Source organism: Aedes albopictus, chromosome 1, assembly GCF_035046485.1.
Source record: "Aedes albopictus strain Foshan chromosome 1, AalbF5, whole genome shotgun sequence".
NCBI classification, from domain to species: Eukaryota; Metazoa; Arthropoda; class Insecta; order Diptera; family Culicidae; genus Aedes; species Aedes albopictus.
The window spans coordinates 12,088,302-12,109,255 of record NC_085136.1 but is presented as its reverse complement, the minus strand read 5'-3'; the positions used below and the strand labels follow the sequence as shown (position 1 = coordinate 12,109,255).

The 20,954-nt window shown below is 39.5% G+C and overlaps 1 protein-coding gene across 15 annotated transcripts in view; it reads right to left on the bottom strand.

Annotated features, from left to right (window-relative positions):
• The window catches only part of LOC109424976 (titin), a 204,016-nt gene extending 183,645 nt beyond the window's left edge, over positions 1–20,371 (bottom strand). Inside the window, exons 1-2 of one of the 15 annotated variants that reach the window (XM_062843497.1) lie at positions 20,147–20,371; positions 18,383–18,745 (exon numbers count right to left, since the gene is read on the bottom strand). The gene's annotated coding sequence lies outside the window, so the exon portion shown is untranslated. The other 14 variants (XM_062843507.1, XM_062843475.1, XM_062843516.1 and 11 more) reach the window with 14 other exon arrangements.
• Between the last annotated feature and the right edge of the window lie 583 nt (positions 20,372–20,954).

The following is a 20,954-nucleotide window of genomic DNA, read 5'->3' as shown; positions in this document are numbered from 1 at the left end:
CGGTAGTAAGCCAACGGAAGCTACTAGAGCAGTCCCGATAAATGCCTGGGGATACCAGTGAAATTCTTTGAGAGATATTTTCCTTCTGTAGGCTGCTAAACATAATCTTGGAGAAAAACTAAAAAAAACCATAAAAATTGAGATATTTTACGTGTGTATAAACGAGGCGAGACTTGCTGAAAAAAAAACTTCACAAGAAAAAAAAACCCTGAAACATCTCTGCAGAGATTCCTGAAGAAATTACTGGATAAATTCCTTTAGAAGGAGGAAATCCTTCTGACTTTCCGCAAAAAACATATCTTGAAGCGACATTAGTTCAGTTCTTCTAGTTATTCCCATGGGGATTTCATCCCTCGGGTCTAGCTGCAGAGGAAAGGATCTTCTGTGATATATTCCCTGAAGAATTTCTATCTAGATACTGGATTTCATCAGGCATTGCTCGAAAATTTCTTGAAGCAATCTTCCCAGAACTCCTTCACGTTCGCCTATCAAAATCATTCTGGTTATTTAACGAATCGTTCTAAAAATATCGTATCACTTTTTGCAAAACCATGTTTAGAGTCTCGTAGAAACGTTTCATTAGGAGTTTTAGTGATTCCATTTAGGATTACACTACCCAGTAAACATTCTTGCGAGCATTCTTGCATGTATAAGAGTGGAATCGTCAACTTTTAAGCAAACTTCAGCTTAAAGAACTGTTTTTTAGCTACTTTTGTTTCTTGGGCAAGGATCTTTCACAAAAATCTACAGATCTCTTTTTTTTCATACATGATTAGGGATTCTTTTGACATTTGACCTATTTCTCCTGCAGTTTTATCTAACGGGCTTCTGACAGCTATTCCACCAACAATGCCTTGTGGATTTCCACAGGATTTTGCTGAAAGTTCCTTCAGAATTACTCAAAAAAAAAAAACTTCTGAAATGAACTAGCTTCTGAAGAAACTAGCTTTAAACTCTTGGTTTGACTGAATTTTTGTTACCGTGTACGTCAGATAGGAACATTTTTCAATCTCCAGTGTGAAAAATGTCGAATTCCGTCACGTCGAGGTTCACCTCAAGTATCAAACTAGAATCGTTTATCATTTTACTTACTTTGGGATTTATCATTATTCTCTGGGCGATGACACTAGTTTTTCCAAGCAGAAATATAAAAAAAAGTCGAAAAAAGACGAAAAAAAACCCGGTAAAACCGGCAAAACTTTTGCAGGCTTTACTAAGAATTTTCGTCTTTTTCGGGATATTTAGGCTCGGTAAAACTAATTTCGCCCCCCTGATTGTTCTCTCGTTTCGGGGAAAGTTCTGTTTCGACTCAAATACCATACTCAATCGTATTATTCAATAAAAACGGGGCTTTGTCATTACTTTAAGAAACTCTATTCTACATTTTTCTCCAAAAAGCAAAGATCGTTCTCATCAGTTGTATCTGTCAGTTGCATAATTATTCACTCAAAAAATACTTACGATTTGTTGTGTATTGTTTGTTTTGATTTTGCAGAGATCATGGCGTGTGATAAGTGCCATATTATTTGAATCTGGCAGGGAGAAACCGTGTGTCAAGGCAAGCCGAGATTTCGCTGTCATGAGCTGTCAAAGCGATCCCAAATTCAAAACAACGCGTTGCAACGGATTAAAGTGAAAAAAGAGCGTAACTGGAATTATTTTTTTTTCGCAATGAAAAATGTAAGCTCAATTCAGTTTTCTTCACATAGGAACATTAAATAAACATAACAATTTGCATGTTGAGCAATGAAATGCAGTTTTTGCGTTTTTTTCGATCTTCTTCTTCTTCTTCTTCTTTATGGCTCTACGTTCCCACTGGGACTTGGCCTGCCTCGCTTCAACTTAGTGTTCGTTGAGCACTTCCACAGTTATTAATTGAAGGGCTTTCTTTGCCTGCCATTGCATGAATTTGTATATTTTGAGGCAAGTACAATGATACACTATGCCCAGGGAGTCGAGAAAACATTCCCGACCAGAACGGGAATCGAACCCGCCGTCTCCGGATTGGCGATCCATAGCCTTAATCACTGGGCTAACTGGAGACCGTTTCTTTCGATGAGTTCAACAAAAATTGATAATGAATTTTAGTTGAACATTCACATCAACTTCAGCCTTTATTCAAGGTTTGTCCGGAAAAGCGAAAGTTACACACCAAACGAAAACTAACGATCTGTGTGAAAGTTGTCTTGATTGTTGTTGACAGACTGCAATTTTCTTGAAGTTAGATGAAATTTTGTTTTGTATTTCGTGTGTAGTATCTAGAACACCCAGATCTGAATGAATCTGGATGTACCAATGGATCACCAAAACAACTAAAACGGTCGCTATGGAATGAACAGATAGCGCCACCGCAGCATAGTGTGTTTGACATAACTCCATGGCTGTCACAATGTTAATGCCCATTTACGGTGGCGCCTTTGTTTACATGCGGCGAATGCTAGAAAAGTTTGCTTCATTGATCCATTGTCAGTTGTCAGTGTTATGGATTACTGCACGAATATATACTGGCCTGCTTACTCTCACACGAAATTGGACGTTTGAGCCGTGTCGGCACCGCTCAAACGTCAAATTTTGTATGAGAATAAGCAGAACATCATAAATTCGTGCAGTGGAGCATTTATGCCTCAAAAGAAAAATCAGAATATGGCTTCTGATATAAGCGCGACAGTTACTAATCATAACAGCGTCACCAGATTTTAAAAGTATTGTATACCATTATACGGGGTTTAACAGCAAGCACACTCATTTCATTGAGCCACTTCTGCCGTTTATCACAAATACATTCAAAAACATCTGTCACTTCGCGAAACCCACGTGCTTTTGTTTTGGGCGGGAACATGTTTTCTTTTTTTTTTGCCTTGCGACTGTCACTGCGGCCGTATGCCTTGCGGGCGTACGACCGCCGCCGGACTCTAATAAAAGATAAGCGCGACAATAAGAAGCTGTCTTAATTTTGCATAATTGTCGAAAATCTCAATTTTTCTTATATACATTTGTTTTAAGATCATAGTTAAATAGAGACTCAGGAAAAAATAACAATAAGTCTGAAGAGCTTCCAATAAATTTCGCTGATTATGGTAAACTTTTTGATAAAAAAACAGCTTTTTCCACAAATTTTAATTACTTATGCAGAATGTCCCCTCCCCATAAAGTTCCTTTACACGCCTCCGTCCGCGTCGTGTTTCCCCAATCAAAGTCACTGTCCTCTTTCTCCGTTAACCTGTTCGGGTTCGAAACCGTTTCGTCGTTGACTGACTGATGGTTTTGCAGAGCGTTGCTGCGTTGATTCGTGTTCGATCTGCTGAACAGAGATCAGAATCTGGTGTGATCAGAATCGGAAATGTTGTTGTTGTTGTTGTCGCGGGACGCGAACGGAGATAGAGGTGAAGGTGACAACCGAAACAAAAAAAGAATCTTGGAAACTGTTCTTCACCGCAATGCGGTTCGGGACGGGAACGCGCAACAAATCGACTGTCATCGTGTCAGCCGACGATCAGCGTCATCATCCAGCAGAAACAGCAGATCGCAGCAATCATTGAACAGCAGCGCGGCAGCGCCAGCGCAGCACCTCGTTAGGAAAGCCGAAGCCTACTTCGACTTCGGCGGATTCGAGATGAGACGCGTACACTGCTTCCCTGCCTGCCTGGATTGCTGTGATTGCTAGCGGAAATCACGTGGTGAAATGTCCCCGTTATTTCTGTTCTTGTTTGCATCGGGTATTTTGGTGCCCGGTAGACAACCGGGACGGGACGCAGTGGAGCAGATCGCGAGTCGATCGTGGCGTTTTCTTCCTAACCGTGTCTCTCGGTGGACCGTGAAAGCCGTGGCCGTACAATCGCATCAAATGGATCCCCGGTTTTGGGGTCCCCGGGACGTGTGGTCTAGGTCTCTTCAATCTCCTTTAATGGGACGTATCTATTTCATCTCTCGAGTGATGTGCGGTGCCACACCACCGCAACCGATATACACAAACTTTCATCCGAGACGTCGCCGCTTCCCACAAATTGAATCAACCCTACTCTCGTCCGCGGATGAGATAAATCCATCATCATCCCCGTTGAGCTGAGCTCGGTGAGAGACTCGAAGCCGCAGGGCTAATTGAACTCGGTCATCTCATTACAATTTCATTTTCATTATCACACTTATAGGGATCTCGCCTGTCACCCCCGAGTTTCGCCATCATCATCCACTGACTGACTGTCCGAATGCACAGTGTCAATCGATACGACGATGCATCGTCGTGTTAATCCACCTACAACTGGCAACGCTTGCTACGACGACGTCGTGCGGCCGAACTGCCATCTGTCCACTTTTCGCCTACTTCGATGCCTTCTCGCGTCGTCGCGGCCAACAGACAAGGCGGGAAGAACAATTTGACTTTATTATCGAAGCCGGGTCCAGCCAGCTAGGCAATTTATTTATTAAATAATCTCGGCCAGCTCTCCTGGATTAGATCTCTCCACGAACGTGGACGGAGACCTGTCCGGTGCTACGGCTACGGTAGTCTTTCGCTATCTATCTAGTTCTGTGAGGGGCAAAGACGACTAGATTTGATAGCAGATTATGGCACGGTGGACATCGCAGCGAAAGCCGGGCCCCGAGTCCCGTTGGCTTGTTATGATGATAATCTATCTTTTTCCACCCTCGAGAAATTCTCGTGCAACCCGTTGTTCCGCCGGCTATGCACCACACCCGACCCGACACGACGCCGAGAGATTTGTGATTGTGACCGTGCGATATGCTACTGTCCTGCCCCTTCCGAAGATTCCAATCTGGTACACACAAACGCATGGCATGCTGCGAGCGTCGAGCTGCGAGTTGCGATGTGATGCGATACAGGGAGATGGGTGGGCGGCAGACGAAAAATGATGGTCACTGGAGAACTAGGGCTTACACCTCTAGCCTGGTACACGGTTTATATGGGAAAATATAAAAAATGGAAAAACTCCAACTCCTGTATACTTTTTGAGCTCCATTTTGGTCCCATATCAACTGTGCAAAATTTCAGATCGATCAAAGAAACTATATTTTAGCGCCCGCCATTCTTAGTTTTTCATACGATTTACTATGGGGAAAGTTTACCTCTTCAAAGAAAAATCGCTTGAGGTCAACCATTGATCCCTAAAAATAAGTCGTCGAATGATTTCTGTAGATAACTTCACGAGGAATCAGACCACCGAAGACCGCAAAGCGATGCGACATTTGTGGAAAAAGTTATTAAGCCTTACCCGATCGATAAAATGACGAGATTTTATTATTTATTGTTATTCCTTACGTGTTAAACAGCGTGGGCATGTCATTCGGTTTTCAGTCAATAACTTTTTCCACATGCCTTCGATCGCTTTGCGGTCTTCAAAGGGTTTGTTCCTCGTAAAATTTCCAACAGAAATCATTCATCGATATATTTTTAGGGGTTAAAGGGCAACCTGTGGTGATTTTTCTTTGAAAAAGTGATTTTCCCCATAGTAAATCGTATGAAAATTTAAAACGGCTGGCGCTAAAATATAGTTTCTCCGATCGAGCTGAAATTTTGCACAGTTGATATGGGGCCAAAATGGAGCTCAAAAAGTGTACAGGAGTAAAATGTATTTTGGTGTCCCACACTAACCTCTACACGTCAGGGCACAGACAATAGGTAAAGTAGGCAATGGAGAATGCTACTGCTACTGAGGAAAATCGATATTGATATTTTTAGTAGGCCGTGATATGGCACACACATGGGATGACTGGTGAGAAGAAGAAGAGCGAACCCTCCGTTCCATAGCTCGGGACTCGGTTGTGAAATTCCGGTTGAGATTGAACCGGGATGAAGGAGGGGATTGCGGTCGCCGTCATGTGACGGATGACGGGTGTGAAACGTGTTTCCACTTTATTGAAATAGGATTGGACTATTTTGGCAAACTTGGCAACAATTGACGATGAAATGTGTTCGGATAGAGGGATCAGCGTTGATTAGAAGCCGGACATCAAAGTAGCCAATGTGTGTGTTCTGCTACCCTCTGCTACCTATGAACTTCTGCACGGTGCCGGCAGCGCTCAAACTTCTTTTTTTTTTTTTTTTAGCATAAATTCGTGTAGAAGCCCATTTGATAAATCTATTTCGTTAAAATCAATATTGGATCATTAAAACAACTAAAACGAGCGCTTCGAATTCAACAGATTGCGCCACCGAAGCCTTGTATGTTTGACACAACGTTTGACATACACAACTCCATACGTAGAAATATACTTTCTCAATCACAAAGTTGGTCTTACTCAGAAATCGATAAGTCTTTTGTTTTCCTACTCAGTTCCAGCTGCAACTGGGACAATTGAGTTGTCATATCTTTAACAAAAATGAAGAGAAAGACAAAAGACATGTCGATTTCTGAGCAAGGCCTGCTCAGTGACTGAGTAGAAATCTTTTTGGGAGCACTGCTGTCACTATGTTTAAGTCCATGGTGGCTGCTTTGTTTTGATGCGAAGACTGAACTAGTTCGCACAAAAAGAACTATAATTCGTAATTCATCTAGTTGCTTCACAGTACTTTTATCAAAACTTCTAAGCTACAACATAAGGATGTGGCAAATGGTTCCGTTTTCTGGCCGCTACGGATCACTAAAATAACTAAAACGGCCGCTATGGAATGAACAGATAGCGCCACCGTAGCCTTGTGTGTTTGACATAAATCCACTGCTGTCACAATGTTAATGCCCATATACGGTGACGCCTCTGTTTACATGCGGTGAACGCTAGAGAAGTTGGCTTCATTGGCTTCATGGCCAGTGGGTCCAAATCATAGCTTTTTTTCAAGAATTTGTAGGCAAGCACAAACTTTAATCTTCCCAGGCAGACCCCACCTCGTCCGCAGTCACGATGTAAAACTTTTGACCGGTTCTGAGCTGCTTGAAATCGAGTTTGACGTACGTGTTTTGTCATCGATGAAAGTGTCACTCTAAAATCGAGGTCCGTCTACCATTTTATAGGGCACTGCATGAAATTCTCTCCTTCTCTGTCACTCTTAATACAGAAATTTTGTAAACAACAAGGCTAATAAACGTCAAAATCCCATATAAAATCAAAACAATGCAGTGCCCTGTGGCTGTAAGCAAACGACTATTTTGATCAAACGTTTGCACCAGTTTGTTGAGAAATTGCTCTCTAGAGAAAACTGTAAACAAAGCACTGTCAAAGGTTTTCGATTCCCAGCACTGGAGGCATGCTAGCGAAGTGCGAGGGGTGTGCCAATTTACTTTTAAGTTGGCTTTTAATAGATTCGAGACATTGAAGGCGACCTTACAGATGAGGTCGTTAAACGAATAGGATGCGATCAAACAGTTGGGATTAAACGGAGCAACATTCGACGTGATTTTCTTATATGTACATCTTCACAGCTTTTCCACTAAAACTCCCTGGTTTGTTATAATGAAAGGTAAATTGACAGTTCTGTATCTGAACTTTTCCAAAAGGCAATCATTCGTTTTCAAAGGAACTGCTTCAACTACTTTAGAAGCTAACCTTTAAGAGACTGCTGAGTTTAATAAAAATTGCTCTTTCAGTCTCAGTGGCAGCATTCTCGATTGCCAGTGTTTCGTATAAGGAATTTTGCCCTTCTTATGCTCATAAAAAGGGCATGAATACCGCTTGGAAAGCCGCTTGGAGGCCCAGAGAACAAAGTCTTGTATACCAATTATCTCAGTTCGACTAGCTGAGCAAATGTATGTGTGCGTGTGTATGTTTGTGTGTGCGTATGTCTGTGCACGCCGCAAAACAAAAGTCACTCATGTTTACCAACTATCTTTGGTCATGCTTTTGGTACTCTTAATACCAATTCAAAGCTGCTGAATTTTATTATAATTCTTTTTGATGTTCCATTACCGAGCTGGTAATGGCAAACATTTCTAATTTGACATTTGAGGTCGAGCTTGACTCGTTAGATTTTCACACTTTTTTCACACTGGGGATTCAAAACTATTCCTATCTGACGTACACGGGAACACAAATTTACTCAAATCATGAATTTCAAGCTAGGGGTGTGACACAAGTCCAAAAATTTAAATATAAATATTTTCAACCACAACCATTAAAAAAAATAAAAAAAAATAGTAAATATGTATTCTTGGACCATCGTTCGTGATTTAAACCAAAAATCTAGATAGGGCGTTGGAACCCTATTAATAAAACTAGCAGAAAATGAGTATATATGTATTCTGAGACCATCGTTTGTGGTTTAAACCAAAAATATTGGCAAGGCTTTGGGACCCTATGGTGTTTTCTGTGTCACCAATACTCTTTCGAGGCTTTAGTTCGTTTCATAGTGGAGCCTTCTGTTTAATCCTGACACAAAATGAAAAAATCTGCTTATCACAGTGCCAGTACGATCGATAAGTTCTGGCTTTTCATTCCTTCATGACATGACGCTTTCACCATCGTCGATGAATAGGTTAGAATACCATTTCAAAAACCACGAACAGTGCTCATTGGAGTCACTTCCTTTGAAAGCGAGGCACTTGTTCAATTTCCAACTGAAGTCCTCATGAGTACAGAACTAAGGAGTAGATAGTGCTCGTCCAACCATCGCCATAGTAAAAACGGTATAAAAAATTCAGAAATTTTATCAAAAAGAAAAATTTTGTCTTAGAGTATCCCTTCTATCAATTTTACCCATAGACTGTCCTTTTTTTACCTGCTTACCAAGAGTTAAAACACCAAAGTAACAATTTTGAGTCTTAAAAAGCTCCTCCGAACCATCATATAAACAAAAAAAAAATCATTAAGATTGTATATGAGCGAAACCTTTGCAAATATTATTGAACTTCTAATTGCTTATTTCAGAGATCCTCACATTATGCCAATAGGGTCCTAAAATTAAAGACGAAATCTCGCTTATATTGAATAATACGATCAAGCATGGTATTCTAATCGGAATTGTACTTTACTCGAACTTGAAAAACAAAGGAATAATGAGAAAATTCGAAATAAGTAAAATGGTAAATAGTTCTACTTTGACATTTGAGGTCAACCTTGTGTGACTGAGCTCGACATTTTTCGCTCTGGGATTTCAAAAATGTTCCTATCTGACATACACGGTGAAAAAAAATCACTCAAAGTATGTGTTATAAGCTAGGGACGAGACAGAAGGCATAAAAAACAAAAATTATATATTTTTAACTATGGTTAATAAAAACGTCAAAAAATGAGTAAATATCTACTCTTGAACCATATATTGTGGTTTAAAACAAGAATCCCGATAGCAATTTAGGAGCCTATTCTGTATCTCAACTTTTCCAAAAGGCAATGTTTCGTTTTCAAAGGAGCTGCTTCAACTACTTTAGAAGCTAACATTTGAGAGACTGCTGAATTTTAAAAAAAAAAAAGAACAGAGCTTACATTTCATAGAGAATGCACGATACCCTGGTTGCTCTTTCAATCTCAGTGGCAGCATTCTCGATTGCCAGTGGTTCGTATCAGGATTTTTACCCTTCTTACACTTATAGAAAGGGCATGAATACCGCTTGGAAAGCTGAGGTCCAGAGAGCAAAGTCTCGTATACCAATTAACTCAGTTCGACGAATTGAGCAAATGTCTGTGTGCGAGGCGAGTGTGTGTATGTGTGTATGTATGTGTGTGCGTATGTCTGTGCACGCCGCAAAACAAAAGTCACTCATGTTTATCAACCGTCTTTAGCCATGCTTTTGGTTCTCTTAGTACCAATTCAAAGCTACAGCAACTCGTTTTGATACATCTTTACCGAGCTGGTAATGGCAAACAATTCTAGTTTGACATATGAGGTCGACCCTGATTCGATGGCTTTCGGCATTTTTCACACTGGGGATTCAAAACTCTTCCTATCTGACGTACACAGTAACAAAATAACTCAAATCATGAGTTTAAAGCTAGGGGTGGGACACAAGTTCAATAAATAAAAAAAAAAACATTTTTTTAAGTAAAATCCAAAACAAAAATAAATTTAAACAAAAAATGAGTAAATGGAAAGTGATACAAGCGTAAATAAAATACTTTGAGACCATTGTTTGTGTGGTTTGAACCAAAAATCTTGGCAGCGCTTCAGGAAACTATTGTGTTTTCCGTGTCACCAATACTCTTTCGAAGCTTTCGTTCGTTTCTTAGTTGAGCTTTCTCTTTATTTTGTCACAAACTTCGAAACCATGTTTATCATAGCACGAGTACGATCAACAACTACTTCTTGAACAGTGTTTTTTTTTATTCCCTAATACCATGACGCTTCCACCATCGTTGATGAATAGGTTAGAATCCCATAAAAAAAACACGAGCTGTGCTCATAGGAGTCACTTCCTTCGAGAGTGAGACTCATGTTCGATTTCCAACTTAGTTTCTTACAGGTACAGAGCTATGGAGTAGATAGTGCTCAGCTAACCGTCTCCATCAGAAGGCCGGCTCCAGAAGCACGTTATCTTCCATTTGGGTTCTCCATAGTAAAAACAGTATAAAAATTCTGAAATTATACCAAGAAAAAAATTGTCTAAGGAGTATCCCATATATCAATTTTACCCAAAGACTGTCCTTTTTTTAGCTGCTTACCAAGAGTTACAACACCAAAGTAACAATTTTGAGTCAAACAGACCTCAAAAGCTCCTCCGAACCATCATATAACCAAAAAAATCATTAAGATTGTATATGAGTGAAACCTTTGCAAATATTATTGAACTTCTAATTGCTGTTTAAGGCGTCTAATTTCAGAGATCCTCACATTATGCCCATTTGACACATTCAGGGTACTAAAGCCCTACCTAGATTCTTGGTTCAAACCACTAACGATGGTTCAAGAATACAGATTTACTCATTTTTCGATCTATTTGCACTGATTGTGTTTAAAAAAATATTTTTTTTAAATTTTTTGATCAAGTGTCCCACCCCTTGCATTAATAAACCCATAATTGAGTGAATTTTTGTTTCCTGTGTACGTCAGATAGGAACCTGTTCTGAATCCCCATTGTGGAAAATGTCGAGCCTCTATCACGACAAGGTCGACCTCAAATTTCAAATTTGAATTTGCTTCTTTAACGGTGTTGAGATAATTCGACATTCTGAATCTGCAAGTCGAACTGAGCCGAAATCCAAATTTTCATGAATGTTGATGCCTGAGAACCCATTTAAAAATCAATTTGAAGTTTGTATGGGAGCAATTTGTCGGATCACCCCTCGTCGCAGTTTGTACTGGGCGGAGCTGTCAAACAGTTGCCCAGCTGTCAAAAAGTGCTTTCAAAAAATCTCTTCGAAATTGAATTTAGGTACCAAAATGAAGTTCTAAAAATCAGAAAAAAATCATAGTGGCTCAGAAAAAGGTATAGAATCAAAAAATCAATACATTTTTCAAAATTTAAAAATTGTTTACCATTTCACTTATTTCAAGTTTTTTTTTATTATTTTGTCGTTTTTCGAGATCGAGATGAGTGCCGTTACGATCAGAGTATCATGCTTGATCGTATTATTCAATAAAAATGGGGTTTTGTTGCTCAATAGAAACCTATTGAAATAGAGGGGTGATAAAATCTAGATTTAATGGAACGCAAAAAGCAAAAAAAAAAAATAGGAATATCGTATTTATTAAAATTTTTAAAGAATTTGAAACTTTTAAAACATTTGATTGAAATTCTAAAATGACATGTGCTATACCGTGCAAGAAATGGCTTTTAACATTATTGAAATAAAACAACTGTTTTAAACAAAAAAAAAAAAACAGAAAAAAAATAAAAAAAGAAATATAAAATATTTGTTTGCGGTTCTTTTACTATAACAAAAGTTATTTGAATTTAAATCAATTCAAAACTTAGGAGGAGAGCGGGATGGATCAACTACATAGGTCCGAGCTCTCTACAAAGTGGAAACGTCAAAAAAAGAAAAAAAAAATCTTATAAACTTCTGGGGCACGATTCCCTAATCATTAAATGTTTATGCCTGAAAAGTTTTGATCGTTAAAGGAAGTTCATGACTAAAACATATTCTTTCCGAAAACAAATGTGTTTTCTACTCCACCGTTTCTCTCTCAATGGTTTCGTTCGATTCGTTGTCTGAAATCCGCCAAAAATTGCGAAATTTGTCGAAATTTTCCTGAGGAGATGGAACTTGATGAGTTTATTCCGATTATCTTTATGCATACATTGTATTATTCTATGACCATGTATCTCTTATGAATGATCACTGCTGTTACCATTCTACCACATATCGAAAGCTGTTTCAAGTCTAGATGCCTTCTAGGCTTATAACATAGGAATGCTTTCGAGAACTTGCTCATCTAGATGGAGACGAGTGCTTCCCAACAAACACTTTTGTTGTACAAAAGATATTAAAGAAAAACAACGTTTAAGCTTGATTTCCAAATTTTGCCTGCATAAGCTGTTATTGCACTCTTCAATGACATTGCATTTACTAATCTTTGCAGCTTCATAAACGATTTGTGAAAGTTTTTTCGCTTTTCTATGCTATGCTATTCTTGCAAGATTTTTTTTCTAGTGGAATCCCTCACTTTTTTTCAACCAACAGAATCTGCTTATTTCAGTCCCTTCTCAAAAGTTACAGTATAGTTTCTGATAAGCTCTCATTATGTTTGATTTGACTCTTTCTAGAATTAAAACAGAGGGACAATGTCACTTCTTTAGGTTTAAGTTTCTCTGGCACTGGTAGTACTCTTCCAAGTCGTTTCAGATAAATTTCAAGAATGAGAATAACACCTATAAGCAGATTATTTCTGAAAAGATTATATGATTTTTTCACTATGTACGAAGTTCTCTTCGAATCTGATTTCAGCTGCATGTCGGTTTCAATTTCATTTCATAGAACACGTGGAAGTTTAAAATTATGTCCACATATCGTACAAGAAATGACCACGAACAATGTTGAGCATATTTTAAGCTTTTCTATGCATTAGCTAACGCTCACCTCGCTGACGTAGTGCACACTCAGTGTGCCAGTCTGGGAGGTCGTAATGACTCCTTTCATGACTTGGGTGAAAGAAAACCGTTTCAAACCAACAAAAGGCAAAAAATAAAAAAAATCAAAAATATGTAAAAAAACAGAAAATTTCCAATGAATAACTTTTTTTTAACTTTTCAAACTTTTCAATACTTTTTCTTGAAATTCTTAGATGGTGTTTGTTATTCTGAACAAAAAAACGGTTATGGACATATTTTAAGAGAACCCTCTCAAGCCAACAAAATATAGAAAAAAATAAAAAAACGAAAAAAAACGACGTTTTTTTTAATTATTAAGAATTTTCAGTTTGTTTAAACTTCTCAAACGGTATCTGCCATACCGTGCAAGAGATGGTTGTAAACATATCTTAAGAAAGCCAGACCAAACAAAAAAAAAATAAAAAAAATACTGTTTCTGAAGTTTTTGTCACTTTTTTTAAAATTTTGATTGAAATTCCTCAATGCTTTGGGTACACTACAAACTCATATCTAGTTCATTGTCTCCACGGTACGGATTTGATCACAACAGATTTTCGTTGAATGCTTTCAACTGATAGATGCTTAAACAATTCTGGAAGTGATAAAACAGGAATCGTGTATACCACTCCATAGGCAATTAATCCGGTACGTAAAAGTTTTGAGTACCGACTGTTCAAAATGTCCAAAAACGGAGATTTTAACCGCGCTTTGAATCACGGTAATTTTATGAATATGCTTTTCTTCCGATGACCTCCATATTTGGTCAATCAGCAACAGGTTCAGCTTGAATCGTTCAGAAGTTACCGAAAGTTCAAGCAAAATAATTTAGAATTATTTCTTACTCTCAAAAGCTGGTGACTATCCGACACTCAATTTGCGCTATTGACACAAATGTCCCACATGGAGGATATCGTGTCTCTGGAGCCATCTGATTGTCTGATCCGACACACATTAGTAGAAGTTCATTACGTTGCAAGTGTAAAACGTGGTTCCAAAAAGTTCATTTGAAACGTGATTTGAAATGAAAATTAAAAAAAAAATTTAAAAAAAAATATGAAAAAAGCCATTGTCGGTTTCACAAAATTTCAAGCATGTCAAACGAAGCATGTTTTCCCATGTATTTTTGAATTATTCGTTATATCATACCTAGAAATTAGACAAAAAAATGGCAAACTAGTTAAGCCAAATTCAGGAGAAATTATGAAAAGCAGTTTGGAAAATGCAGAAGAAAAGTCTGCCTATCATAACTTTCAAAAACTGCGGAAAACGAGAGGTGTACCATCTTATCATGATAGTTATATGTGATGTGGTAAGACAGAAGCTTTGCATGATGTCTGTTATACCGTACAAGAAATGACTCTCTTCCAATATGTCCCGGGAGGGAATCGTTTCAAAACATCAAAATAGAAAAATTAAAAAAAAAAGAAAAATAAAATTTTCTAAAATATTTAGGATTTGCTTCGAGTTTTGCTTCAAATTCCAAATTACTTCAGGTTTTGATCAGAACAGATTTCAGCCAAATGTTTTCATCTGAAAGATGCTTCAAAAACTCTAAAAGCTGCAGTAAACGAGGAAGATAACTGTTTCAATTCAACAAAAACACATAAGTTGAAAAAAAAAATTACCATATTTTTTAAGTTTTTGTTTTTTTTCCGATTTTTCAAATTTATTTGTGTGCGATAAATTTACATCTCATTCGGCTCGATCTCAACAGATTACAGTTGAATGTTTTCAACTGAAAGAGATGTTCATCGTGTTTCGTGCGGCAGGAGCTATATCAAAGCTAAATGGATCTGCTTTTTTCTGATGGTGATGTCTACATTTCATCAGTTAGAATCAATCAGCTTGAATAAGTCTGAAATTAATTTGCAACCTTTTCATTGGCTCGAAATGAAACAATGATAACCTGCCAGCCATCAGTAGAAGGTCTAGCACATCGACAAGTATAAAGCATACAATTTCAAATGGTCCATTTGGCGTTAGGGTCAAAAAAAGAAAAAAAAAAAGAAAAAAAAAGGCATAGTATGATAAAGATGACATGTTTTCTCAATGCTTTATGAAACGTAGCATAGATAATAAAGCTAACACCAAGAGGAAGTTATCAGAGGTAGTTTGAAAAGAGCAGTAGCTGCTTGAAAAGCCAGAAAGATTTTTCCAAATTTTCCCATGGAGGAGTTTTTGGATTTCTCATTAATCGTGGTTATCTCGTGGAAGCCAACAACTTTAAACCAAGAATTAAGTTTGCCTTACTTTCAATGCAATCGAATTGAGGAAAATCAAAGCCCATGGTTTCAAATGAAACAACAAAACTTCCCAACTAAGATTTGCCCACGATAACAACGGTTCTGTACGAGAGAATAAAACTGCCCGGACATTTCTGAAACGAATTTCATCGAACTTTCAGGATTCAAAATTTCCAGTGAAACAGTTTCAAAATATCAGTGGATTTCGAATCTCAGCCATCGAATTTTGCAAGTTATAAACAGAGGAATTCTATCGAAAAATGCAAACTTGGCCGTTGCAATAACATAAAAAAAAAGAAAAAAAAATGAAAAAAAGGAAAAAATATATCATTTATTCCAAATGGATCCAAAGGTCAAAAGATAATCAAAATCGTTGTCTGTAAATTTCTGAAAAATATAATGAGGGAGCTAAAGATGATCAAACGCGTCATCTATTAGAACATAAAATCATCATGCAAAGTTAAAGTGTAGGAAGCTTTAACATGGTTTTAAGTAGGAGGTAGATAAGACGAATACGTCGAGGCTTGCTTCAGCTTCAAGTAGCTTCAAAAACAACATCAATCTCACATCAAATTGTCTCATTTCCGATCAAAGCCGATCAAAGCAATCGTTTCCATTCGGCACAATTCTCCACCCGAAATCCGGTGAGATCGTTCCATGTTAATTTCCCAAACCGAATTTTCCCACATCACTTTGTGAGCTTCCCCATCGTCCGCCGCGGCCAGCATACGTTTCCCAAAAACCAACTGGACCAAGGAAAAACACTGAATGCGGAAAAATATGTAGGTTACCAGCTATCGGTCGGAGCAACACAGCAGCATCGGTAAAATTCATATTCCACGCTTGGATGATGCCAGCCAGCCAGCCAGCCTCAATAGCGTGACGCAACTTGCGCGTCAGCACCAAACTGCACCAGCACAGCACATCACAGCAGAGATGCAGGCGAAGGTCAAGTTCACGCCACGATGCGATGGTTTTACGCGATGTTGGAGAAATGGTCCGTTTTTTAAAGGCAATTTTAAACTTTCCAGATGTTTTCTGAAGAACTAGGACAAGAAGTTTTGGGGCAGTACTGGTCGATGTCACCAATTTCACCATCACTTCGATCTACAAAGTCTGAAAAGTCTGCTTCTTAAGTAACACAGCTGTTGATTCCTCACCTAGATACTATCGGATCTCCTGGTGAGCTCGTTCCATGTTATTTTTTGAAATTTTTGTGTTTTTTTTAATTTTTTTCTGCAAGACCAAAGGAACTAAGAAAGTTGTTGACATTCCTCATAGTAATACAAGTTTTTGGCAGCTGACAAACGTTGTCAGAATAGTTTAGAGTTGGCTAAAGAGTCAGCAGTGGAGAGCCAAGCTTAACGCTTGACTGTCAGGTTCGCTTGTTACAGCTTGCATCATAGTGTGGTGAGTCTCCAATCGCAGAACTCTCATAGACTTGAGCAATTGGATACTTAGCAATCAATTTCCAGGGCTCTAACTCCTAAAAATCCAAAATAGTGTTTGTCAGCCATCTCTCTCTCTCTTCTTGGCGTAACGTCCTCATTGGGACAAAGCCTGCTTCTCAGCTTAGTGTTCTATGAGCACTTCCACAGTTATTAACTGAGAGCTTCCTCTGCCAATGACCATTTTGCATGCGTATATCATGTGGCAGGCACGAAGATACTCTATGCCCATGGAAGTCAAGGAAATTTCCTTTACGAAAAGATCCTGGACCGACCGGGAATCGAACCCGTCACCCTCAGCATGGTCATGCTGAATACCCGTGCGTTTACCGCCTCGGCTATATGGGCCCTACTCTGATCGTCATATTTTGGATTTTTAAGAATTAGGGGCTCCAAAATTGATTGCAATCTTTCAATTACTGAAAGGAAGCCCTGCGATTGGAGCTTCAAACGAGTTCATGGGGTTTCAGAATTAGTGAGCTCGTTTTATAAACATTTTTTCCGATTTTTTTTTTTTAGAATTTTTGAAATTTAACTCAATGAAGCGAATTTAAATTACAACATTGATTGTCAGCCATCAATGTTGTAATTTAAATTCGCTTCATTGAGTCAAATTTCAAAAATTCTAAAAAAAAATCGGAAAAATGTTTATAAAACGAGCTCACCAATTCTGAAACCCCACGAACTCGTTTGAAGCTCCAATCGCAGGGCTTCCTTTCAGTAATTGAAAGATTGCAATCAATTTCTGAGGCCCTAATTCCAAAAAAAATCCAAAATATGACGATCAGAGTTATCATCGAGTTTAATTTCAAAAATTTAAAAAAAAAACAAAAATAAAAATTCATAATTTGTTTGAAACAAGCTCACCAATTCTGAACCCCCATCAATACTCGATACGAGGGGTGACTTTATTCAAACTCCATCTCAACACTCAACACTAAATTCCTTTAGAATTCTGTTCTAGTTTCCAAAAAAAAACTGTTTTCTTAAAATCCCGAACCAAAATATCTTAAATATTTGTATTTTCAAGATATTTTGGAATATTTGTATCACTGTAACTCCATTTGGAACATTCACATCTGAAAACACAGTATTAAATTCATCTAGACAACAATGATTTAGTTGATAACACATCTTAAGATGTTGTGTTTTGGCCAGTTTTAAAGTTTTTGGCACATTTAGCACGTATTTTCATTTTTTTCCTCAAACTTGTCAATTCTTTCAAATCAATCAATTCTTGTAATTTTGAAAACCAAAATTTTCAGAAATTACAGGAATTTGATTAACAATATTAACCTCACTGTAGCTCGCAGTTATCGTTAAGTACTGTCCTTAAAAGGAGTTCAGAATGAACTAAGGCAATTGATTGGTATTCAATTGAAGCTTCAATCGCAAGACTCTTATAGGACTTGAACAAAGGAGTAGCTGCAATTAATTTCTAAGGCTCTAATTCCTAAAAATCCTGAATATGACAACCAGTGTTCAGGGATCAATGTTGATATTTCAGTTCCCTTTTCCAATTGTAATTTAAAAATTCGTAAAAATTTAAATTATTTTGTTTTCAAAAATTCTTAAAATCTAAATTGGATAAAACGAGCTCACCAGTTTCTGAGGCCCTAATTCCTATAAATAAATTGACTGTCGGAGGAATAGTGTAATTTGAATTCACCTCACCATTTCTTATTTCTAAAATCCTAAAAAATCTAAATAATTTACCTAAAACGAGCTCACCAAATCCTAACTTACAGCTTAACAATAAAACAAAACCGACTGTACTCACCTAGTATTCGCTAAATGATCGTCCGCCAATGGTGATGGTGATGGCCTCGAACCACCCAAAGGGCCACTCAGATTAACACCGCGTGCAGCTGCTTTTCCAAACTTTTGTTTCAACTTTTTTGCAAAAAAAAAAACTCCAGAGAAACGTGTTCGTAACAAATCACACTATCTTTCTTTTTTTTGGTGCTCCCAATCCAACAACGAATTCGAAACTTGTGCGTTGTTCGTGTCGTTTTCACTACTCTACGGGCAGGCGGATCACAACGATTTTGGTTTCTGTATTCTTTTCTCCCGCTTACGGTGGGCACTGATTTTCTTAATCCAATTTTGTTTGTTCTTCACTACTGTGTGTTACCGTTAATTCCTGTGGAAAAAATGAAAGAAAAGGTCGAATTTGAAGAATATCCGTTTCCGTGTGCGTGTGTGTGAGTGTGTGCGCGCGCGTTGGGTTTGTCTATTGCTCCGAACTTTCTTCTCAATTTAGAAAACAGAAAAGTTTTGAAAAATGTCACCACTATTTGCTGCTGTATGATTGCTCTCGTTCATATGCGAAGAAATGCGGTTAAACTGTTTTTCCCGGTTATGGGTCCACACCACAATCGAAGCAGGCGGCAGGGGGCGCAGTTATTTCCCAGCAGCGCGCAGCAAGCAAAAAAAAAGAACTGTTAGATTTGGCTAGTAGTAGGCGCTGGCCCCACGCTCTGGACACGGACCGAACTGCACGCACTTGCACACACTTTGACCACTGAACTGAAACTGAATCTCGGGGATGATGCTTGACCAGACCGGACCGCTATAATCGTCTCTACCGACTGACTGACTGACTCGACTGGGACTGGACTGGACTGGACTGACTCGGTTGGCGTTCACGACCAAACTAAGAGAGGGCGCACAGATCTTCTTCACCACCTTCCCGGCCGGACGACCAGAGACCAGAGACCAGAGACCAGAGACCGGAGACCAGGCCAGCGACGACACACAGGGAGAGATATGTACAAAAAATCTTTTTTTTTCCTTCTCCTATGTGTGTTGCAATTTCTTGGTATGTTCCACACACTCTCTTTCTGTCCAGTGTTCTCCTGCTCTGTTCCCCGCTGGTTGCTTGTCTCGTTCTCTCGCGGTTCGTTAACAAAAATTCGAAAAACCACCGAAAAAATCACTTTGCAAAATTCTTTTTCTTCGAAAAAAAAATCCTTTTTCGCTGGTTTCTCACAAGTCACAAGCGTCACTTAATTAAACAGAGATAATCACATTTGAAGGAATTTCAGTCGGTTCTTGTGGTGTCCCGCGCGCACTTGAATCAAAGAACACACTGAACGCTCCCGAGCGGTGGGAGTTTATGATATAGGGGTCCTACTGTAACTGAAAAAGGTTGCTCGACGATGACGAGAAGAGATGATTGCTCGCGGTGTTCGTCTTCTTCGGTTCAAGTGTTTTATTCTACTAATGCTGTTTTTCTGCTGCTGCCCGCTTAAAAGAAGAAAAACTAGCGGCCTCTCGCTGGCTGGTCGTCCGTGTGTTTTCTTCTGTGCGCTGCTGGGCACTCGTCGTCGCCGTCGTCTGCTCCTGCTCCTGCTCCACCTTCTTCGCTCCCGCGCGCACGCGACTCCCGCGAGATTACACACAAGTCCGCCTGTCCAGCTTCACACTTCTTGCATACAAGCCCTGAGCGACGACGCTCCACAAACTCTCTCCCGCTCTCCGAGAGCGCTACCACCCTCTCGCGCGCGCGAATCACAGCCTCCCCTGTTGTTGAGTTACCAACCACTCGAACCAACCAGCAGCACTTCTTCTTCCTTCACCGGGCGGGATCACACACGCTTTCCACCTTTCGATCCTGGCTTGCTGCGGGTGGAAAAATCTTGCGCGCCTCCGCGTTTCTCGTTGCACTACACTTCACCTGAACTTCACACAGTCCAGGAAGACACCGACAATTTTTTTGCACACACTTGGCGTTCTGCTCTGACGGCGAACGACTCGAAATTTTCGGCCACACCGTGTGCGCTTTTATAGACCTCTCACACTCGATTCGACTGTGCTTCGTTACAGCCGCCGCGCGCCAAGCCAAGCCGAGCCGAAGGGGCGGCAAATCTTTTTCCTTTCGCGCGCGTACCGCGCCGCCGGCTGAGCACCGTACCGTCCGGACCCGACGTCGACCGACCGACCGACCGTTCCCGGTCCGCGCGGGAGCGTGGTGCACTCCCGAGCGGTTGGGATGCGGCGAACGAAGGGTTTAGGGAAGCATTTTTTCTGGTGGGGACGACGGCCGTGTCGCTCGTTGTGTTTGACCATCGTCGTCGTCGTCGTCGTCGTCTTCATCATCATCATAGTTGGCACTGACTGGAGGAATTTAGTGATGCCGTCAACGTGTGTCGTCCGTCGTCGTCGTCGTCGTTGTTGCGTTGTTTCGGGCTCGGGGTGCAGTCTATTGAGTGGTTGCTTAGATTTGAATATGATTGGAACTCAGGGATTTGTGCAAGGGACGACGAACCGGGAACTCTGGCGGATAGTGGGAGCAAGTCGTCTTTAGAAGCTGCACTCGGGTTTAGGGCCACATAGGGTATGTGTACCAT